Source organism: Orcinus orca, chromosome 4, assembly GCF_937001465.1.
Source record: "Orcinus orca chromosome 4, mOrcOrc1.1, whole genome shotgun sequence".
Lineage (NCBI taxonomy): Eukaryota > Metazoa > Chordata > Mammalia > Artiodactyla > Delphinidae > Orcinus > Orcinus orca.
The window spans coordinates 3,498,563-3,523,039 of NC_064562.1; the positions used below are offsets into that span (position 1 = coordinate 3,498,563).

General features: G+C 41.7%; 1 protein-coding gene across 2 annotated transcripts in view; it reads right to left on the reverse strand.

Annotated features, from left to right (window-relative positions):
- PDGFC (platelet derived growth factor C) overlaps positions 1-24,477 on the reverse strand; it is a 218,468-nt gene that overhangs the window by 62,575 nt on the left and 131,416 nt on the right. The window lies entirely within an intron of this gene.

Consider the following 24,477-nt stretch of genomic DNA (forward strand, 5'->3'; position numbering starts at 1 on the left):
TTACTAAATAAAAATACTGCAAATATATAAGCCATGAACTCAATCTACAAAGCTAGAAAAATTTAAAAAAAAGAAAACCAAGAGAGTATAAAGTGAAAAAAATGAAGACTAAAACTCTAAAAGATATATTCAAATACCAAATTAGGATTCAGAATTAAAACCAAGAGCTGGTTCTCAGAAAGGAGTTGGGGGGGAGAGAGAGAGAGGTCAAGAATTTCCATGCATAGGAGTAAGGAAGAGGTAATCACAGATAAAAATGGATTTCACATCTGTAAGTATGTTTTAGGCAACACTATTGCCAATTAAATCTGAAAAGCTAAATGACATGGATGCCTTACTAGGAAAACGTAAATTACAAAGGTTGACTAAAAAAGTGGAAAAAGTGAACAGACTAATAACTCCAGAAGAAATTGAAAAGACTGTCAAACATCTGTCAATAAAAAAAGATGCAATGGCATAGGATTTATAGAAGAGTTCCGTTTGATATTAAAGGAATGTATAATTTCAATGTTATGTAAGCAATTGTAAAAAAAAAATGGAACGTGACCAGATATTCACTCAATTAATAATAATAAAACCTAGCCTAAATCTTACGAATATAGTTAACAATATTGTATCATATACTTGAAAGTTGCTAACAGAATGGATCTTAAATGTAGAAGTAGAATGACGTGGTATGAAGGGGCTCTTAGCTAATGCCACAGTGGTAATCATACTGCAATATATAAGTATTTCAAATCAACAGGTTGTACATCTTAAACTTACACAATGTTACATGTCAATTATATGTCAATAAAGCTGGAAAAAGTAAAAATTTCTAATAATTGAAAAAAAAGTACTGTGTCCAAGTTTTTTGAAATGGCAAAATATCAAACATGTAAAATGAAGACCAGGTTCACTCATAAATGGAGGGAAGGGCTTCCCTGGTGGCGCAGTGGTTGAGAGTCCGCCTGCCGATTCTGGGGACGCGGGTTCGTGCCCCGGTCCGGGAAGATCCCACATGCCACGGAGCGACTGGGCCCGTGAGCCATGGCCGCTGAGCCTGCGCGTCCGGAGCCTGTGCTCCGCGACGGGAGAGGCCACAGCGGTGAGAGGCCCGCGGACCGCAAAAAAACCACAAAAAAACAAAAAACCTATTTATAAATGGAGGGAAATACAAACATTCTAAATAAAATGTAATCAAATATCGTTCATTAGTGGGTTAGAAGCATACTTCTTGACAGAATACGGATTTGCATCATGAACTTGAGGATTAATGTAATGATGACCTTTTAGAATATTCAAAGGAGAAAAACTACATGTTCATATTAATAAATGCTGAAAAAACGTAATAAAGTCAATTATACTTAGATAAAAACGGAGTCAACTGTGAAGAGCAGGAAACTTTCAAATCATGGTAAAATTACACAACAGAAATTAACTGCAAGTATTACATGAAATACAATCCAAGTCATTCTCATTAAGGTTAGAACAAAGACAGGATTGGCCATTCTCACTACAATTTTCAGCATTCTGGGGGGAAGCTCGAGCTAATTTAATAAGAGAGCAAAGCAAATAAATGTAATAGAAGCAGGAGAAAAACGATCCTTGGCTGATAACAGATCCCTTAAGAACAGACAGTAGTCGGATAAGCACAGACTGGAAACGCTCCGCCATCACCCAGGTGGGTGGCTTGAGCATGGGGGTAGGTAGGGGTAAAGAATGGGCTCCAGGCTGGGAACAGTCTGAAGATCTGATAGGAGGTGGGCTGGGTGTGAGAGAAAAACAGGTATCAAAGACGATTTCAAAGTTTCTGGCTTTTAAAAACCACCTGGAACTAAAATAGAATTCAGTAAAGTGACTAACTGTGAGATCAATATACAAGCATCAATAGTTTTTCCTTATGACAGTAAAAAAAAAAAAAGTTAGAAACCGAATAGGGAAACATGTCTTTCAGTGAGCTGTAAAAAGGTGTAGTAATAAAAGTAACAAATAAAATATAAACACTCTATGAAGAAAGGCAAACAATATTATTGAATGACAAAAAGGCACGCGTTTACGATAACTTTTACCAAAATCCCGTCTTCTGGAATATCTGTGCAAAATAATAACCACAATAATAAAGCAAACGCTATGCAGTACATACTGTATGCAGCTCCTTTATAAATATTAAGTGATTCAATCTTCAAACACAATCCTATCTGTAGCTCCTATTATTATATCCATATTAGAGATGGGAAACTGAGGTATAAAGAGGTAACAAAGCAAGTCATACAGCGAAGAGTAATGGGGAGGCAGGTCCTTGCTCTGGGCTTCAGAGCCCATGTTCTTAGCCATCCCATGATACTGTCTCTAGCAAAACAGGACACAATGGAGCCTCCCTAGATCGCCTTCTTTCCAATGAGGATAATATTCATTAACTCTCAAGGCTGTCGTGAATGGTCAATGAGAGAATGTATGTATATGAAGCAATTAGAACGATGCCTAAGGAGTAAACTGCTCAATAAGTGGTATTATTATTTTTTTTTAGTAGCTGCTATCGTCACAACCCCACATGCAATACTCTGGCTCTGAGAAACAGCGGCCCCCCGAGCTCCTCACTCGACCACAAGCTGCGGGAATCATTACTTCTGGCTCGAGGTGCACCTCAGAACCAGCCCCCATGGCCCTACTTTCCGAAGCCTACCTGCCTAGAACAACACATGCCTTGGTTAATTATTATTACCGGTTGCTCCTTTCACTGTAGTAGAAGACACATTCATGAATGCAGTGGGCAAATACCGAATTCTTAAATTTTGTGTCTGTATTTTACGTCCTACAGAACAGGCACAGGAATAGGGTCAACTTGATGGCTGTTGTGGGAATGAAATGAATTAATGTAAAAACAGCACCCACCTACCCGCTCAGCATCCTTTCCAAGACTCGCCAGCCCTTGAAACATATCACCCCTACCCTGAGGCAACTACAACGTGGGTGAAGGATGCACTGTTACAGAAACAGCACCTTGTACCATTGTGCAATTCCTGAAACTATGCCGAGATTCAGGCAGCTCCGGTTACCAGGTCAACTCAGAGCCCCCTCGCGAGACAAGGCTCCTCTCTGCTCCGAGGGCCACTCTTAACCATCATTACTATCAGGTAATTCTTCTCACAATAAAACCTCACTAACACTGAGGGCTGCCTCGTGTGATGCTGTGTGGTGTGTAGCTGGTTATTAACCATATATTGACTGAGTCACTGTTAAGCCAGTAATAATTAAGTAACAATTATATAAATGATAGACAGTACACCTTTGCTACATGTGCCAACTACCAAACCACTGTAGTACAGACAGAAACTGGAGGGACTAAATTGAAGCAATGAAATTAACATTCTCCTTAGACTTAAGCAAAGTTTTTCTCTCACGGATTATCATCTTGTTTGTTTTTCCTTCTACTTTCAATACATAGGGTAAGGATAAAGGAGAATTTGCCTGTAGAAGCAGGTGGATATAGGAAAAAAGGACTTCCTGTAATGCATTCCAACTCTTGAGTTTAGGATACTAGGAATATTGAAATGGGAACGCACGTGTCAAGGCTTACTTAAAGGGCCTCAAAATTTAAAAGAAAGAAGGCCTACGGATATACTCTTGTCCACCCAATATCAACACCATTCCAGGCACAGGAAAGCCACGATGAACCATCACCCAAAGGCATCCTACGGACTGCTCCTTCTGTATGCTGTTTACCTACCAACCAAATAGATTCTTTGAATAGCTGAATTCCACTGCCTAAACATATTAACAAAAGGCCATAACATCATTAATCAAGACATTTGCAAAGGACTGCTGTTGGTTAGGTTGGTTCATTTTTTACCTATGCTGTATTGCCCCTACACTTGCACAGACAGACCAAGGTGCACTGGATGTGGGTTTATCTAAAGCTGAGAGAATTATTTAAGTAGTGTGATAATAAAATTTGGACCGGATTCATGCAATGCTTATCAAAGCATTATCATGACGTCAGGCCTGGTTTTAAAAGAAAATATTTAAATGGCTGATCAGAGGCATAAGGGATTTTAAAAGGCTCATCTGTTTAGATACACAGATTTACCTTTTGGTGATAAAGTCTGTGCAAATGGCAAAATAAGTTTGTTTTAAAATACACCAAAGTGAAATCAAAATATTCTGCCTCTTGGGATACTAGAGAATTTCAGGCACAGTCCTGAATATGAGTGGTTTTTTTTAAGCTCAGGGTACTTATTTTGAGCATTTATATTTCTTAAAATTTATTTCATGATGGAATGATTTCTGAGAAAAAATACTCTCAGAGTTTAAAACAAATTTCAGGCCATCCAGCATAATTCATTATTCAAAGTTGTAAAATCCCTAAGAACAGACCCATAGCCTCGTACTTCAACAAACACAAACAGATGTGCAGAGCACTGCAGTCTCGAGTCATGAACTCCTTATTTTAAGGAAAGAGCTGTTCAGTTTTAACCGGCTCTAGATATCATGTCCCTCTTGGCAAAATAAGCACCGAACTAGACGGTCCAGAAGGTAGTTTTAAAAATCTTAGCTTTTTTTTTTTTTCTTTCTGGTTTAAGATCCAAATCACATTTCCGTCGATGTGTATAGTCGTGTCAAAAAGAAAGCAGCTTAAACACAGAGCACATGACTAGAAAACACCCACTACGACATTTTTCTAGAATATTTTATTATTTCCCAAGGTCTGTGTGGCACTGCTATCACCGGATATCATCATTTTCTACAGACAATATCCATGGAAACAACTTGTAAATATCAGTGTATTATGAAGTCAGAGAGAAACATACGGTCCTGGAGGGGCTGAGGCACTGAGCAAACGTGCCAACAAGGAGTCCCGCGCTGTGCACAGCCCACTCCCTAACCAGGCAGCCCGGGGTTAGGGGCTCCAAGCCCCCCGGGAGTGAAGGCCCCTCCCCTCCTCCTAACCAAGGCACTTTCACAAAACTCTTCCAAGTGCCAACTGGTCCACTTGGACACCCAGGGCTCCAAGACTGCAGAGTGTCTAGCAGCACAAAGTCCTTTTTCTTACATGCCGTGCAGCGCAAATCACACCTTAAAAGGTCATCCTTATGGGGAAAGAATCTGAAAAGAGTGGATATAGGTATATTTATAACTGATTCACTTTGCTGTACAGTAGAAACTAACACAACATTGTAAGTCAACTATACGCCAATAAAAATTAAAAAAAAAAAAAAAGAAAGGTCATCCTTTGGAACACAAAAGCAGATTTTGGAATTCATGTGACATAGTCTCCATCTGACTCTCCTGAAAAGAAATGATCCCTCATCCCTCCTCAGATACACCAAAGAGTGATTCCAAGAGGTACCCATAGGATGGGATCCGGCATGAAGAAGATGCTCAATTAATGGAAGTTTTTATTATAGAATGAAGATTCTGTTAGTTTCCGAGACCGTCTCTTTTCTCATTCACCTGTGTTGTCCAAGTCATAAAAATGGAATTTTACTGCTACTTTATTTGCTTTTTCTACTTTGTCTTCCGTGATCACTCTACAGGATACAGGTATATATTTGTGTGTGTATATACCCCCATGCATATGTAAATATACCCACACATATACACACATATATGCATGTGTGACTTTAGGGTATAAATATGTAGAGTATAAGTAGAATAGGTAAAATTCTACTCATATCACTTTGATTTTTATATCACCCCCTGAGTACATACGTATTTACTTTAAGCATGTTCATTATCAAGCTATTCATATATATATTTCACACATATATGAAATCCAGAAACTGAATTAGGTAAGTTGGAATCATTTTTTATTAAAGTTTACTGAGCAATTTTGAAAAGAATCAATCTTCACTTTGAGATTTTCTAAGATCATCACTTTTATTTCTAATGCCAAAAGGTTTATGGGATATACGGGATGATAAATATCATCCTCTGAACCTGACTACAGAATGAGGCAGAAGAAAAAAAAGAAAAGAAAAAGAAAAAGGACTGTCATTTCTCAAGAAACTAAACAGAACAAAAATCTTCACATTAAATAAAACATTGCATTTTGCCAGGTGATCTGACCACTCTGGTGAGTCCAGCTAAGGCGATTACTTCATATTTTGTGGCATGAAAAGGGAAATAAGAAATGCTAGGCTTCGTGTGCACCTGGCTCAACCCACCTTCCTGGGCAGTATCCCTGGGCCGGGTTTGTTTCGGCCCTAGGGTTGTTTTATTTTCCTCTTCTCACTTTACAATTTTTCCTTTTGCTCTATTTCTTTCCTCATCCTGTTAAAATTACCCCTTCAAGGGGCTTTGATATCCAGGACTCTTACCATAGCCTTTAATAGGTTCCCGGGCTACCAGAAAATTCAGCTTCTTTTAACAGTTTTCTCAGGCTCTTCACCCCTTGACAGAGGTGTAGAATAGCTTTTTTTCTTTCTTTTTTTTTTGCGGTACGCGGGCCTCTCACTGTTGCGGCCTCTCCCGTTGCGGAGCACAGGCTCCAGACGCGCAGACTCAGCGGCCATGGCTCACGGGCCCAGCCACTCCGCGGCACGTGGGATCTTCCCGGACCGGGGCACGAACCCGCGTCCCCTGCATCGGCAGGCGGACTCTCAACCACTGCGCCACCAGGGAAGCCCTGCTTTTTTTTCTATTTTTAATTATCTCCTGACTTCTATTCATATATTCAGAAATTTTTATCTACCTACTTATTCTGCTAAGCCTCAGTGTCCTCTCTGAAAATGACAGGAATCGATCGCGCATGTCACTCCTTAATTTTCTTCATCTCATAGGTAAACAAGAAAACAATATAAATAAAGTAGACGAGAACCAGATCACGCGCCATATAGGCAGAACCGAAGTCTAACAGAAGCCACTTGCAGCAGCTATTGTACTCTGGTTTCAATCACAAAGCTGTTCGTATTTTCATTTAAACTAGAGTTTAACATATGAAAAAAAATACACATGTAAATGTCTTTCTAATACTGTATTAGCACAGGATATAAGCTTAGAATACAAGCTCTTATGAGGCAGGGGCTGCATTTCTTTTCTTTTCTTTTTTCATCTCCATGTCCCCAGCCTCTAACTACTATCTGATACCAAGGCACAAACACTGACCCATTCGTTCCACTTGGCTGACAGGCGAACGGAAGTGCTTCAAACCACACAGGAAAGTGAAAGATACGGCAACATGCATCCTCTCCCTGCCCCCGCCCTCTGCAAACTTCAGTTCAGGGATCTGATGAGACACAGACAACTTTCCCGTCTACTTGTGGGCTTTTGGGCAACTGAGTAATTGTGGGCTACTCAGGGCTTTAGTCATCTTGAACCTCAACCTGGGCGAGACAGCACAGCTCACCAGATGGCGAACATGATCCCAGTTTTCAATACAGCAACTCCAGCGATAATATTCCTGTCATAGGTCAGGAACGCACTATATCACCAATTATGACTCATGCGTTCCAAGCACACACGGCAGGACATTTCACTGGATCTACTTAGAAGGTGCCTAATGGCAACTTTTAAAATACTGAGCATGGAATTCTTCAGAACAATGGATCCCACGCTCAACACTTTAAAAGTTGACCGATTAAGTCCTGCACGACTAATAGTATTAGCTCTATCATTTCACTCGGCACAGTTACGTGTACCCTTCACATTTCAGCTGAATGTCATCTTCTCAGAGACGTCGCCTGTGAATCCCACAGGCAAAGAGGTTGCAACCTTCCCCAGCAAAGTCCACACTACACACATTACTATTTTCTTACTATTCAAGGCTTTCTAGAGGCCAGGGGCCCATCTAATAATCTTTTTATTCCCAATGTTCAGCATGGCCTTTGGTCCATACATAGCAAGGACTAAATGACTGGTGAGTGGGATGGATGGATGGATGGATGGATGGATGGACGGACAGATGGATGAGTTTACACATGAATATATGTTAACATACATATTTATATACAAACATAAGTAGAGTAGGCAACCAAATAGTCATGATTACACATGTGGTCTTGAAATATTCCTATATAACTAACATCTACACTCTTGAACATTTTTTTCTTCTTTCTCTAATTCTGCCTATTCACGTTAAATACAAGCATAACTTTCTCAAAAATAATTGCAAGTGGCTTTTAAAACATGAGGACTCTAGACTTTATTCAGAGTAATAAATTAACACCTTTTTTTTTGGCCATGCCGTGGCTTGTGGGATCTTAGCTCCCCGACCAGGGATTGAACCCGTGCCTTCAGCAGTGAGAGCGCAAAGTCCTAACCACTGGACTGCCAGGGAAGTCCCAAATTAGACACTATTTTTTAGAAATTTATTATAAAGTTATTCCTCCTTCATTTCCTCACATGCTAATCATTACCACGGCGAGCTCTCTGATTTGCTGTATACACCTTGGCACGCTAGCTGAATACTAGTTACACAACTTGCTGCCTTTGAATTCTATGGTCTAGGTATCCGGCTGTTTCTTTTTCAAATCGTCTCCAAGTAGGAACCCATGCTTATACATCTCAACCTCACCAGTGTTTCTATACTGAATAAAGGCTTGTAGAAGCAGTATTAATTACATATTCTCAAACCTCAAGGCTTGTTTTCATCAATCATTCTCTTTTTAAAATTTTTATTGAAATATAGTCGATTTAAATAAAATGTTGTTAGTTTCAGGTTGACAGCAAAGTGATTCAGTTATACATATATGTATACATACATATATATATATTTTTACATTCTCTTCCATTAATAGGTTATTACAAGATAACTGCGTGGAGTTCCCTGTGCTCTACAGTAGGGTCCTGTTGGTATTTTGTATATAATAGTGTGCATATTTCAATCATTGTCTTTGACTAAACGTTTTACCTCTTTCAAGGAAGTAACAAGCAGGACTGTAGATGAGTTTTTCTAACTCTCCCCACCTGCTTTGTCAAACAGGAGATTAATGAATTATGAAGTGCTTTATGACTAATGCTTCCTTATCACACACAACCCAGCCCATGAATTGTGAGTGCACATATTTTTGTTCATTTCAAAATATTTTGCCTTTCCTCTCTCTGTACTGAAATCCCATGATTTCAGGCCCTGGTTAACATAATCCAGATGATGCTAGTAGCCGACCCTAATCCGTACTTGCTTGCCCTCCTCTACACGCTGTGAGGCTTACCCACCTTCAGGACTGGCCTCTTCCCTACAACACACCCTGGAGCACGTGCCGCAAGCACCACATACAAAACCATGAGCGGTCATTTATCTGCTTCTTTGTCAAATCAGAACCTCGGACATTGTATTTTTCATTTAAACTGAATACATTTAATTCTGGTTTACAGGTTGATATTTTGAGAGTTTGCTTCACCTAAGCCTGGCCTTCAGAAGCTGGTTCAATGTGCTATTCAAGCCAAATTTTGGATCATCTCAGGTAAAGGCCACCTTCCGGTGGTGAGTTCATGACGGTAAGTATCAACTTCTGACATCTCCTGGCAGCCACCCTGCTTGTGACCTTCTCAGGCTGTTCACTTCCGTTCAGACTTCTCCACTTCGAGAATCTTATTCTATTCTTCACAATCCAGCATTCAATTTCACAGTATCTTGTGTCTTTCAAGCGCTGGTGTCTCTGGCTAGTTTAGCTGTTCCCTGAGGGCAGAGATTATGCTAATACTCCTAGTCTGTCCCTTACACTAGTGGGCCTTCACTAAGCACATAATTAATCTCTGGTCCTAGGAGGGAAAGCTCACATCACCTTACTGCAGCAGAGTAAACCAGAGCATCAGCGAACTTGAACTTTGCACCAATTATAAACATTTGATGAACATAAATTCCTATTATTAGCAAACAGTCTGGGGATGGAATTATGAGTTGTAATTACCAAAATCTTCCGATAGGAAGTACATTGTCGATGTGATCGTGACTATTACTTAATGATTTAAGCTACCAGGTGTTATTTGTATTTAGTTTTATGATGAACAAGAAAGATACATAATGATGTTTTTCTTGCCTAGCAAATGATACAACAGTTAGTACAGACAGGGATAATTCTACTCTTAGATAATGCTTCAACTTGGAGCAAAGGTATGAATACAATCTTTACCATTTTCCAGCTGTCTATTTGGACAGTTCTTACATCCTCTTTCACCTGTATCCTCTTTTGTAAAATAAGGATAATCCCTCCTGTGAAGGACTGCTGAAAGATTAGAGCTCACGTGAGTAACTAACCTAGTTTGTTTTGCAAACAGTAGGCACTCCGTAAGTGGTGCTATTTGTCACGTAGCTCCCATCTGCCAGGGTTCTCTGCCCAGGCCCTCGGAGACCTGACAGCATCAGAAAAGAAGTGTAGTCTGCAAATAGCCGGCAGCAAACACAGTATCTTCCTCTCTCCCTCTCTCTCTTCTTTTTTTCTTCCCTTCCCTTTTTCTTTCTTTCCTTTCTTTGCAGGCTGCGTGGAAAACTTTGTTTTTTTAAACGTTCCTTTTTATCTCCTAAGAAATTCCTCATATTCAAGTTCTTGAGAGATATAAATAAGAATCTGAAGTTTGCTAAGCATAAAAGAGCAGTGTCACACTTTGGAAAATGATGTTGAACTATTACCGTCACGCTTGTGGACATCCTTAACCTAGATAAATAGTAGGGAAACTACGATTAGAGAGTTTCGGGGGGCAAAATGCTCTCGGATAACATAAGTGCAGGCCTCATTTGTGCCAAGATTAACCCCGATGCCCCAGCAAAACAGTGCCTACCACAATCCCATGAAATAATTTTAGAAGCGATGAATTAGGACTGGTTCCATTTACACAAATATTTTGATACCATGAACTGGCTCGCTTACTCAGACAGACGGGCAGAGTTGGAGACCCACAGATAGGAATGTCGAGAAGTGGGTGATTGAAGTCAGTGCATGGGGTTTTTGCTGAGAAAGAGTCGGGGGTTAAGTCAGCTGCCATATGGGGAAACGATCTGGGATTCTCGGCAGACAAGGAGCACGGCCTACTTGACTGTTGACAGTGTCTATTCAGACATGTGTCCAAGTGCTGGAAACAGCTATTGAGGAATCACTTTAGCGGAGAAATCTTTGAGCAATGAGGTTTCAACATGTACTGTATGCAATGCATAAGTCCTTGACTACCACCTGACTGTCAGCTGTGTTCACCAGAGTTGTTGGTTCCATTACATTTAGGGATTTGTCATGGGCTTGGGTCATATGGTTAAGAGTTTGAAAATGACAACAGAAACAACTAAGCCCCTGAGAGATTTCTGGGCAGTGAAATTTCTGTCCCATTAAATTAAATGTAAAGGAATCTAAAATATGATACAAATGAACTTTATTTAGGAAACAGAAACAGACTCACACAGAGAACAGATTTACAGTTACCAAAGCGGGGGGCGGGAGAGGGACAAATTAGGAGTTTGGGATTAGCGGATGCAAACTATTGTATATAGGACGGATAAACGACAAGGTCCTACTGTACAGCACAGGGAACTATATTCAATACCCTGTGATAAGCCATAATGGAAAAGAATATGAAAAAGAATATATATATTTTATATATAGTTATAAAAGAATATATGTGTATAAAAATCAAGTATATTTTTTAAAAATCAATATTACTGCAAAGGTTCATATATAAAACTACAGTTTAAGAAGAAATATGAAGTGGGACTTCCCTGGTGGTGCAGTGGTTCAGAATCTGCCTGCCAATGTAGGCGACATGGGTTTGAACCCTGGTCCAGGAGGATCCCACATGCCAGGGAGCAACTAAGCCCGGGCGCCACTACTACTGAGCCTACACTCTAGAGGCCACGAGTCACAACTACTGAAGCCTGCACGCTCTAGGGCCTGTGCTCCGCAACAAGAGAAGCCACCGCAATGAGAAGCCTGCGCACCGCAAGGAAGAGTAGCCCCCGCACGCCGCAACTAGAGAAAGCCTGCGTGCAGCAACGAAGACCCAATGCAGCCAAAAATAAAATGAATAAATAACTTTATTAAAAAAAAAGAAATATGAAGGGATTTTGTTCCCACAGGAACAGAAAAGTTATAATATTATCCTATACTTTAATATTTTCAAAGAACTTTTATAAAACATTACTTTATAAAGGCAAAACAAATGTGTGTGGACAGTCCAAGGAAACACAGATCTTTCAGTGGTGGAAGAGACTTGAATCTTCGTTTGGGACCCAATCCCCTTACTTTATTTTATTTAAAGAATATAATGATAAAACAGGCTCAGTATTTTAACCAAAACCATGTAGCTAATAGTAAAGGACAGAGCTGAATCTGAAACACGTCAGGCATTCCAAGCCATTGTGCTTCCATGTACATAACAGTACTCTCATCATAATTCTCTCATGTACATAAGTGGCCAATTCATCCTACTAAAAAATCTAAGTCATCAGTATGGTACCTGGAGCAAAGTACAAATGGAATTTCTCCATTTCCCAAACGAGTAGCCCTAATACTGTGTGTACTGAAAAACGCATTCAGAATTTCACCTAGATGCGTGCGGAAGAATCTACTCTACTCACGGTCTCCTGTGAGATTTTATTTATTTATTTATTTATGGCTGTGTTGGGTCTTCGTTTCTGTGTGAGGGCTTTCTCTAGTTGTGGCAAGCGGGGGCCACTCTTCATCGCGGTGCGCGGGCCTCTCACTATCACGGCCTCTCTTGGTGCGGAGCACAGGCTCCAGACGTGCAGGCTCAGTAGCTGTGGCTCACGGGCCCAGCTGCTCCGCGGCACGTGGTATCTTCCCAGACTAGGGCTTGAACCTGTGTCCCCTGCACTGGCAGGCAGATTCTCAACCACTGCGCCACCAGGGAAGCCCTCCTGTGGGATTTTAAAAAGAAGGTAGGAACATACAGCTCTGTGCACCAGTAACCTGACGGTTTGTATGGACAGAAATTAAAGAAGGTGTACATTACTGTGGGCAAGAGCATCTTTCTATATCTACATAAGAAGAAGCATCTCCCTAAGATTACTAACACTGTGCGTGCTCTGAGCCAGAGTCCCCAGAGTCTACTCCCTGGGGCAGGACTCCTTCCACACGGCCCTCCTCTAAGTGGGCACCTATGAACACACAGGTCTCCCCAATTGTCCTTAAGCCAGGTGGCAGCTTATACAACATGCATCGTCGCCAATATTCAATTGCATCTCATCTGAAGGCAAGTCACAACTACCACAAACCCTACCTCTAGAGGGTGAGGCTCCCTTGATTTCACTGAATGAAATGTTAAAGTGAGGTCCACTCCACAGCATTTTCCTTTAAATACTGGAATCCAGTAGAAGAACTTTCTCCTTGATTTTATGACATCCTCTGTATACCAACAGAAAAGCCCTTTCCCCCGTTCTTTTTGTAAGTTTCAGTGAATGATCAAAGTTGGGTCTGCCTGCACAGAATCAGTCCACTGGGCTCACACGAGTCTGCCTCACCTGCACGGTGATAATATTCATACACATATACTATTCGTATCATGCTATCCATATACTTTCATATCATAATATCCATATACTATTCATATCTTTATACTATTCATATACATATACTATTCATATCCTTATATTCATATACATATACTATTCGTATCATTATAATATACATATGCTATTCACATCATTATACTATCCATACACCTACACTATTCGTATCATTATAATATTCATACACTATTCATATCATTATAATACCCGTATACTATTCGCATCATTATAATATTCATACACATATACTAGTCACATCACTATACTATTCACATACACCCAGTATTCGTATCATTATACTATTCATATACATACACTATTCATATCATAATATTCATATACCTATACTATTCGTATCATTATAAAATTCGTATACATACAATATTCATATCATTATGATATTCATATCCATATATTGGGTTGGCCACAAAGTTCGTTTAGGTTTTTCAAAAACCCGAAAGAACTTTTTGGCCAACCCAATACTATTCATGTCATCGTAATGCTCATATCCATGTACTATTCGTATCATGTTCATGGTCCAGGAGATAATATTCACATCATTCCTTCCGCTGAAAACAGAGGTGTAAGCAGAACCAACATGGGCAAGGAAGCTGGGCAGGGGGTCCTTAACTTCTACCTTCTACCTTCACAAGTGAATTAGGTGCAATGAAGTCTTTTCAGCTTAACTTCAGAGGGTTTTGTGAAATATCTTAATTTAACCTCTGTTAACTGCATAGCAAAACAATAATCCTTTTGTGAAAGTTACGTGTTTTGATTCATTCTGGCAAAAACCTTAGAGGGGAAATCAAATAATACTTAGAAATAATTCCATGAATGAATTAGAAATAAAACCTCAGTCAGCATCTCCCTGTCCTATGAAAGCCAAAGGAGGTGGCCTATTTAAAGACTGCTTCTTTAGAAAGTAGTCTGTACCCTAAAGAGAGCTGAGCACAGCCTAGCTCCCCGAGAGTCACGGCCAGGGGACCTGAGGAAAGTGCGCCATTTGAAAGCTCAAACAGCAAAAAGATACTAATACTTTAATACCGGAGATACAACTACATAAAATATTGAATAAGCTGAGAAAAGGAAGGCCTGTGCAGTATATTTAAGACCTGTATATGTAGAAGTCTTTTATTTTTAGTGATTGGTGCTGTATTGCTCTTGCTTGGTTTGTCTTTGGGGGTAAAATTATACAAATGGATAACTAGCTAGCCAGCTGGTAATACGGGCGTTTCGTTGGTTGCAGAAGTTGTCCAAGTGTAAGTCGCTGTGCCAGTTGGACAAACAGGAGGTGGTATCATCACCCCACGGGAAGACATGGCAGGAACTGAAAGCAAAGGCTTGCCACGGAGAAGGGCACTGAGATATGCCCCGAATCCTCATGGAGTGCAAACGGTCAGAATCTTCCCGAGTAACAGAGGGAAAGTGATAACTGGGCAATAAACGGGGAAGATGGGGGAAGGAAAGCCAAGAAGAGAGGGAGGTGTTGGGGGTAAAAGGGGGGATAGGACGGGGACATAGGTGCAGACAGGGCTGGAGACAGACAAGCATGGGGAGACCGACACGGGTTCTGGGAGTTACGGGATTCATTCTTTCTCTGCTGGAATGTTGATTTTGAACATTTCAAAACATAAAACCAAAACATCTCATTAGCCCAGGGCACAGTCCCTTGATCTCAGACTTGGTCGGGTCCCTACCCTTCATTTTAAGCCCTCTTGGGAACGATTTTTTTTTTTTTAAGTTACAAAAGTAATTGCTACAGAGGTCAAAGGATAACAAAACTATAAATTACGCCATCAAGCTCACTATACTCAAGAGCGGCTGGAAAGGGCTCTGGTAAAGCCTTCACTCTAAAGAGAACTTTACTCTGGCCAGAAGTGGAGGAGGGGAAAGCAATGAGGGTACATTTGAAAGCTGCCCGTAACTCCTTTTGGGTCCTAACACCAAGAGTGAAGACGGTTATTTCTGCACCATTGGCCTTTCTTCCTCTTTCTGATGAAAAGGGAAAGTTTTGTTTTCAGGAACCACTTCTCCAGCAATACAAACCATCACTTAACTTCAGGATGGGCAAGGAGCCCAAATCCTGCCAAGCACGGTAACAGCTGCTCCTATCTCCCCCTACAGTAACTGGTCCAGGGATGGATACCTGGCTCAAAGCAGGCCAATCAGAACTCTTCCGAACAGACGTGTGGTTGCCAAGGGGGAGGGGGAGTTTGGGGTTAGCAGATGCGAACCATTACACATAGAGGATGGATAAACAACAAGGTCCTGCTGTAGAGCACAGGGAACTACATTCAATACCCTGTGATAAACCATCATGGGAAAGAACCTGAAAAGAATATATATATATATATATATATATATATATATATATATAAAAAACTGAGTCACTTTGCTGTACAGCAGAAACTAACACAACATTGTAAACCAGCTATACTTCAATGAAATTACAAAACAAACTCTTCCAAAAATTTTTGCAGGAAGAGTTCCTGTCTCCTTCGAAGATTGCAAGTTCTAAAATCTTGGCACCTGCCTGGTTTCCTCTGCGATTTTATGAAGACAAACTGATTGAGAGTGAAGCCCACCACAAGAAAGCAAGTCTATGGAAGCAGAGTGGGGGGCATCATTCAAAACCTGGATGAAGCCCATCCCTGAAACGTTCAGGGACGGATCCAAACAGTATCTTTTTCAGTTGGTTACTTGAAGCTAAAAGGATCTTAAAGTTACTCTTTCTTGCATGAATCCCACTATCTTTCAACCGAAGCCATTACCTATTAGGGACATCTCTTCTGTCCTGGCACACCTGTAGCAGAACTGCAGTAGTATCCCCAGACTCTATGCAATACTGCTTTGTATTGCGGCTCTTCTCAGGGCCCACGGAGGCCTGGCTTAACCCACGGAGAAGTGAGGAAGGCCATCTCTTCTCTGTAACAGAGGAGCCATTTAACGTTCTAAGCAATTCCCTGGTTTATCTTTAATATAAACATTTCTATTGTCGGCAATGTTGAAATTGGTCGTTTTGTTCCTCCCCAAACTTGTGCCCTGGGGCAAAGGGGAACGTAGCTTTGAAATACAGAGCATTGATCCCACTGTAGAGCTTCTTTCTTTTTAAAAAAAAAAAAAAATTATTGGAGTACAATTGATTTACAATGTCGTGTTAGTTTCAGAGGTACAGCAAAGTGAATCAATTATAGATATACATATACCTATTCTTTTTTAGATTCTCTTCCCATATACGTTCTTGCAGAGTATTGAGTAGCGTTCCCTGTGCTCACTAGTTATCTATTTTATATATAGCAGTGTGTATCTGTCGATCCCAATCTCCCAATTTATCCCTACCCCGCTTCCCCCCGGCAACTATACGTCTGTTCTCTGTGTCTGTGAGTCTGTTTCTGTTTTGTAGACAAGGTCATCTGCACCATTTGTTTAAAACTCCACACATAAGTGGCATCATATGGTACCTGTCCTTCTTTGCGCTCGTGTGCATGGGCACACCGCGCCTCAGCGGCCCCTCCACTCACACGGAGCTTTAACAAGGAAGGAGGAGAAAGGAAGAGAGGAAGAGGCTTTTTCTGTTATTAGATCAGGCAGAAAATAATTGGCCAAGGGTAGGTCTGAGGAAATCTCTAATGGGAGAGTTTTGTGTCTGAAAATAACACAATTCCTTCAACTAAGTACCTTTAAATTCTTCTCCAATCCATTTTGCATGGCTTCTGGCAGTATTTTCTTGGTAAACTATAGACTGGTCCATGTTCTCTTCTGCAAGAAAACCCTCAGCTTCTGAGAGCAGAGGAAGGGAGACCAAATCCATCACTGGGGGTTCACAGTTGGACCCTGCCCACTGGGACAGCCTCACCTCGACGGCATCACGTGCTCCAGGGGAAATCATCGTTCACACATTCTTCCCCTCTAACCCACCTATCCTCTTATGTTAGCTAGCTCTTACTGAGTACCTGATAGGTGCTGGCTGGTACTGACGTCTCACCTATTCTTCGAGGCGGGACACGCATTGTGTCTCCATCCTTCTGGATCATCACTTATCGCTTCCTAGTCGTGACAGGCGCTGGAGGAGACCCTACCTTTGCCCTCACAGCCTCCTCCTGTGCTCTCTTCTCTTCTGCCCTAAAACACCTGTGACCTGTGTAGGCAACCAGCCTGCATATGCCTGGCACAGACAGGCCCTTCAGGAAGGTCTCGGGGATGGATAATAAATGCCCCAAGCCCACCTGGGCCCCTACCCCTTGCCAGTGGTGGAGGTGGACGCCAAGCAAGTGGTCATGCTGTCACCTGTAACACCAGGCACGACTCCTCTGGTCTCACAGCAAGGCTCCCACAGGGCACCTTAAAAACGCACTGAGCTTTCTGTCTCACCTAAGCTTTTCTTGCCGTCCTGAACAGGACTGGAATGCTGAGTGAGAGGCCCACACCCAGCTACATGTTCTGAGCCCCAGTTCTGCAGACTCAGGCTGGGGCTTCACGGGATGCCTTTGGACCTTCCAGGGATAAAATTTAAGATCATTTATGCCAAACAGTGTCTAATGCTGCCTTGTCCTTCCCTTCACTATTTTAAGGGGCTCACGAAAATATTTTGCTTGAAAAATACATTCTTAGGATGAACTTATGGGTCTCCAACGTCATTAGCAGCTCAATAATACTGTCTTTTTTTCAGTTGTATGGCAATAGAACTAAGAAATATCTTTATTCCTTTCCACAAAATAACTTTTTCCTTAAAATTTTGTCTCCTAGAGCTTGCAATGTCGTTGTAAACTTGATATAAGAAATCTATCCTAGGCTTAAAAGTTACATCTACTAGAGGGAAACACAGAAAATGAGTATTTGAGCTTCTGAGGTCTGCGTGGGAGGGTTAATTTGTGCCCCCCATTTCTCCACAATGAATTAATAACAATTATTTATAGGCTGTTGCTGGTAAGATACGCAGTTACAGTCTGAATTAGAAAATGGTCAACAAAGCAATCTAAACACAATCAGTTACAGTCGTAACTGTACTCTCTACTTACCGTCTTCTGGGACCTGTGGCCTTTCTATTTTAATTGTCTGTTTACTCGTCTGCTTCTGACCAGACTATGAGTTACTTGAGGGCAGAGACAACTCCCCTTCACCACTGTCTCCCCGCACCCCCATGGGGCTCAGCAAGTGCTCACTGGACTTACAGTAAATACACGAGCGAAAACCAAGGCCACATTAATTCTATGATAAACAGCAGGAAGGGAGGACAATGTCCAAAAGATTTTCTTCCTTTGGGAGAAAAACTAACAGTTTTGATCATCTTCAATTCCAAGTATTAAAAAATGTGTTTCTTTCGCCTAGCAGATTTAGCATTTCTATCATTCAACGTTTTCCACGCTGGACCAAAGACAACATTTCCTCCAAAAGAAACTCAGCTGTTTTGGTGAAAAAGAGGCACTATTTAATTTTTTTTAATTGAAGTAGAGTTGATTTACAATGTTGTGTTAATTTCTGCTGTACAGCAAAGTGATTCAGTTATACAGAAGCACCAATGAACAGCCCATTCTTTTCCACACACTGTCATTTACGGTCTTTCTCTTTGTAAAATATAATATATAATAAGTAAATTTATTTATGTCAGAGAGGAGCAAACAAACAAACAAAAAATTGACTTTCCAATAAAAAGTGCTCTCTTAAGGACACCATATGTCACACACATAAGAGCCACATGTGCACAGAGAACATTGAAAAACAAGACATATTTCGGCCCTTTTTACACCAATGTGTGTACACACACACACACCCCATCCTTCCATTCCTGTCCCACACCAATACCCTCCACCACATTGCCTGCACATCTTCTCAGGCTGGAAAAGCAACAAAACCAAACTTGCCTCTGACTTGTTTTGCTCTTTGTAATAATGTCAACCTCACAGCATAAAAACACAACTCCCTCTGTCTGTTTCTTTATAAAAGATGATTTGAGAAGCCAGCAAGGCCACGGGGGTAAAAGTCAAACATCTCACTCGAGTCTGCCCTCTTTTGAAGATGCCGCTAAAACAGTGAATCACATTTTCTAGACTCTTCTACGTTTCAGAATTGAGAAAATATTCACACTGGGGCAGCTTAAATTCCGAAGATGCATTTTATCGGGACACATCTGTATTTAAGTTCTCCAGCCTTGTCATGGAAAAGAGTCCATCTGGCCATCTTTAAAAATCAACTTTAAACTTGAACTTGAGAACACTAAGTCTTGTTAGGAGAAACGTGGTTTTGCTTGAAACAGTGTCGCTTCCAGCCACACGGTAGACAAACTTAGGCAGAGACACTCCTCTTGGTGCGCTACAACAAAAATGCTGAATAGATGAGTAAAAGAAAACCTTTGTTTTTCATGCAATACTGAACTGTCAGGAAAATAGGAGAATTCTCTGGAGGACAGACAAGAAAAGGAACCAATATTCCAGTGAGGTGACTATGCTCTGGGCCCTGCGGGCATCTGCTGAGCCTCTACGTGCAAGGGCGGGGCGGGGGTGGATGGTTAATGGGCCACAGGTGGTCCAGGAGCTGCGTGGGGCTGCATCCTAGCTCCATCCTTCCCTCTCTACCCTGCGGCCCACACACGTCACTCGTAAAAGGTACCCCTCGATGGGAGGCTACAGGGATACGTCAGCAATTAACCGGACGACTAACTTCTCAACAGCCGTAGACAGCGGATGGCGTCTTCACAGAATTGAGAAAAACATAAACACACGACTGAAAATCCTATATCCCGTCCGAACAACTTCCGAGAATGAAGGCGAACTAGAGAGATGTTCAAAGAAATAAGACCTGAGTATTTACTATCCACGGGCTTTCACTTAAGAGGTTTTAAAGACTACATTGAAAGAAGTGAAATGATGCTACCCCCAAAATTCTGAAGTGCAAGAAGAAATCGACAAGTAAGCCCGTGGGATGGCTGAAGAAACACCGGCCACACAGAACAATGACGCCACATGTTTTACTTGTGAAGGCAAAGAACACAACACTAAAACCCTCAGAATCCCACACCTATCAGGAATGAGAGTAACTGTGGTGAGAACCAAGCCGGCTCGGACAAGAAGGATGAAACCACCCGGTTATGTGGTTATAGTACCAGAACATGACTATTTTACTGTCTTCATTACTTTCCCAGGCAAATGCCTTTACTGTTAATTACAGGAACTTCCTCCAAAGAACCATTAACTCCTTCAACAAAGCATCAGCAGTTCACGATCTAGCACTGCGGAACCCATGCCTGAAAATCCCTGCCTTGTTTCCACGAGTTCCGAACTATTATGTCCTAATTCTTACACAACCCTTAGTCCAGTCTCAGACTGCAGATCCATTTTAAACCAAACTTCAAACCCTCAGCGGAGTCTGGTTTTGCCTTTCCTCCCCAGACGCTGCTCGAGCTGCCAAGGTGGCCGTCCCTGTCACCATGGTGAGCAATCAACTCAGCTCTGTCTTATCAGCTTGGCGAGCGGAGAGCTGGGATTCAGCATTCCAGGGCAGTTCAAAGGTTCTCAGGTAATTTTCTATTTGGGGAAGGCGGGTAAATGTGAATGAGCTTTCTATATGGAGTCCCGTATGCATTTCTAAGGGAGCCATTTAAACACAGAACTTGATGTGCACTTTCTGAATTAGTAGAAAAGAAAACTAGGATGAGAAGACAAACTGAATGAATGCAAAAAAGGAAAGAAAGAAACAGAAAAATGAGTAGAAATGGAACGTACAAAAGAAATAGTAGCAGGCTTCCCTGGTGGTGCAGTGGTTAAGAATCCGCCTGCCGATGCAGGGGACACGGGTTCGAGCCCTGGTCCGGGAAGATCCCACATGCCGCGGAGCAACTAAGCCCGTGAGCCACAACTACTGAGCCTGCGCTCTAGAGCCCGCAAGCCACAACTACTGAGCCTGTGCTCTAGAGCCCATGTGCTACAACTACTGAGCCCACGTGCCACAACTACTGAAGCCCGTGCGCCTAGAGCCCGTGCTCCACAACAAGAGAAGCCATAGCAATGAGAAGCCTGCACACCGCAATGAAGAGTAGCCCCCGCTCGCTGCAACTAGAGAAAGCCCGCGCGCAGCAACGAAGACCCAGTGCAGCCAAAAATAAATTAATTAATTAAAAAAAAGTAACAGTAGCACTGAATCTAAAAAAGGTATAATCAGAACCAATGTGCTAATTAAGTTCCTCAGTGTAACATGAAGATTTTTAACTGAAGTTTTCTTTTTAATCTTACTCATGTTCCTCTCACAAGGGATAACACACACACACACACACACACACACACACACACACACACACACACACCCCTAAGGACACAGGAAAGCTCAAAGTAAAAAAAATGGAAAGAATGCCAGGCAAATAACCAGCCCAATTCCTGGCACATCTATATCAGTATTAGGCACAATATACTTTGAAGCCAAAACAAAACATTAATAAAGATTAAACAAGATCAGGTCTCTGAGCCTGCCTGCACCAACCGGCACAATTTAGACACATATAAAAACAAAAGTGGACAGTCCTACAAGATGAAACTGATACATATATGTATTCTCTATTAGGAGTATTTGACACAGACCTCTCAGGAATTGTTACATCAGGAAGAAAACAAAATCAGGGAAGACCCTGATGTCATGACCAGCACGGCTACAAAACTTGCCATGATGTACATACATGCAGTGCTGAACCCATAATGGAAGGAGAGCACATTTGGAAACTTAAAAATCTTGAAGCAAGTGAAGCCAAGTATTAAATTTTGAACAATCACAGACAAACGGGCCACATTCTTTTTTGCAGTACACGGCCTCTCACTGCTGTGGCCTCTCCCGTTGAGGAGCACAGGCTCCGGAGGCGCAGGCTCAGCGGCCATGGCTCACGGGCCCAGCTGCTCCGTGGCACATGGGATCTTCCCGGACCAGGGCATGAACCCGCGTCCCCTGCATCGGCAGGCGGGCTCTCAACCACTGCGCCACCAGGGAAGCCCAAACGGGCCATATTCTTTATCCAAAATACAATTAATTTAGAAATCTATAATAAAAAATGCATTTAAAAAACCTTATGCATTTAACGTAGAAAATGAACAATATGCTTCTATATGACCCGTACGGCTTAAAAGAAGAAAACAATCGATGTTATAAAAATCCCCAAATGGACAAAAATAAAAATACCACATTATCAAAATTGGCAAGATGCGTTGAACACTGGATTGAGAAAGCAAGTTCGTGTCGTGGAAATGCAGTAAATGAGCAGGGGGCTTCCCTGGTGGCACAGTGGTTAAGCATCTGCCTGCCAATGCAGGGGACACAGGTACGAGCCCTGGTCCAGGAAGATCCCACATGCCGCGGAGTGACTAAGCCCGTGCGCCACAACTACTGAGCATGCTCTCGAGAGCCCGCGAGCCACAACTGCTGAGCCCATGTGCCACAACTGCTGAGCCTGTGGTATAGAGTCCGTGGGCCACAGATGCTGGGCCTGTGGCGGGAGAGGCCACTGCGGTGAGGGGCCCTCATGCTGAGGTGGGGAGTGGCCCCCCCCCCCTCGCTGTGGCTGGGAAGCACCTACATGCAGCGGCGAAGGCCCAATGCAGCCATAAATAAATATATAAATAAATAAATTTTATTAATAAATAAATTGATCTTCAAATAAATTAAAAAATGAGCAGTCCGAGGTACCCATAGCCTAGAGAACATTCTGGCTAGAATCTTTCAGCAGGACTTAATTATGAAGACGCACTCAGAAATGAAATTGAGAGACATTCCACTGAACAAACGGGCTGGACAGCTCACAAATATCAGTGTCATGAAAGCGAAGAAAAGGCAAGAAAAGAGTTACAATAACCAACTTCAATCAATGACTGATTACCGAATCAAAGCATAATAAGAAAAAAAGCAAATAATGAAGTGATAACATATTGGGATCGTGAGAAACATTGGAAAATCAACTATATATCAGGTAATAGTTGCATGTTAATGTTACATTTCTTGCAGGTGATACTGGTTTTCAAAAGACAAAGGAAATATCCTAGCTCTTAGATGATACATGGTGAGGTATAAAGTGTCATTACCTCTGTAACTTACTTTTAAAAGCCAAATTAAATGAATAAAAAAATGTCTCCCAAAGGGAAAATAGGCCCCTTAGAAAAGTAAAACAAAACAAAACAAAAACAAAGTACTTCAAATAATATAAGAAAATCTTCATCAATCATCATATTCAATATCGATGTGTTAACAAATCTTTTACTTCCAGTGGCCAAAGATGAAACGATTTCAACAACAAAGTAAACGACAATAGCACTGCGTTATAACACAGGGCATAAAATAAATCTCCATGAGTCTATACTGATACAAATGATTGAAAAAATAAAGGAAGGAAGGAAGGAGGGAAGAAAAGGAAGAGGCACAAATTTTCTTTACTGAAGAATTCCCAATAATATATGTATATATTCCCCCCTCTAGGAGGTGTAACTTAATCACCATCTCCTAGAATGTGGACTGGACTTAGTCACGTACCTCCAAATAATAGCATATGAAAGGGAAATGTATTTCCTCACCAGAGGAGAAGCCCACCTGACCTGAGTGATTATTGCTAACACCGTCAGTGATGAGTGCGGCTGGTAGTACGTACCCTCTGTCACCATATGAGGAGAAGAGCAGCTCACCTATTTGGAACCCTTCCCCCAAACCAATAACCTCGTGTAATCACCAGGAAACATCTGAAGAACCTAAACTGAGGCCTCTTCTACGAATTACCTGACCACTACTCTTCAAAGCTCTCAAGGCCATGAAAGACCAAAAAGAGAAGCTCACAGGTCGGAGGAGACTAAGGAGGCTTGAGGACTGAATGCAAGCTCATCCTGGAAAGGATCCTGAACCAGAAGAAGCACACAGAGTGACCGCACTGCTGACATCTGTGGAAAGCGTGTAGCTCAGTGAGTGGCATTGTACGAATGCTGGCGTCTTAGTTACGCAGATATGCGGTGCTGACGGAAGACATAACATGGGGGGAACCTGGGAATATGGAAACTATACCATCTTTGCAACATTCTGTAAATCTAAAG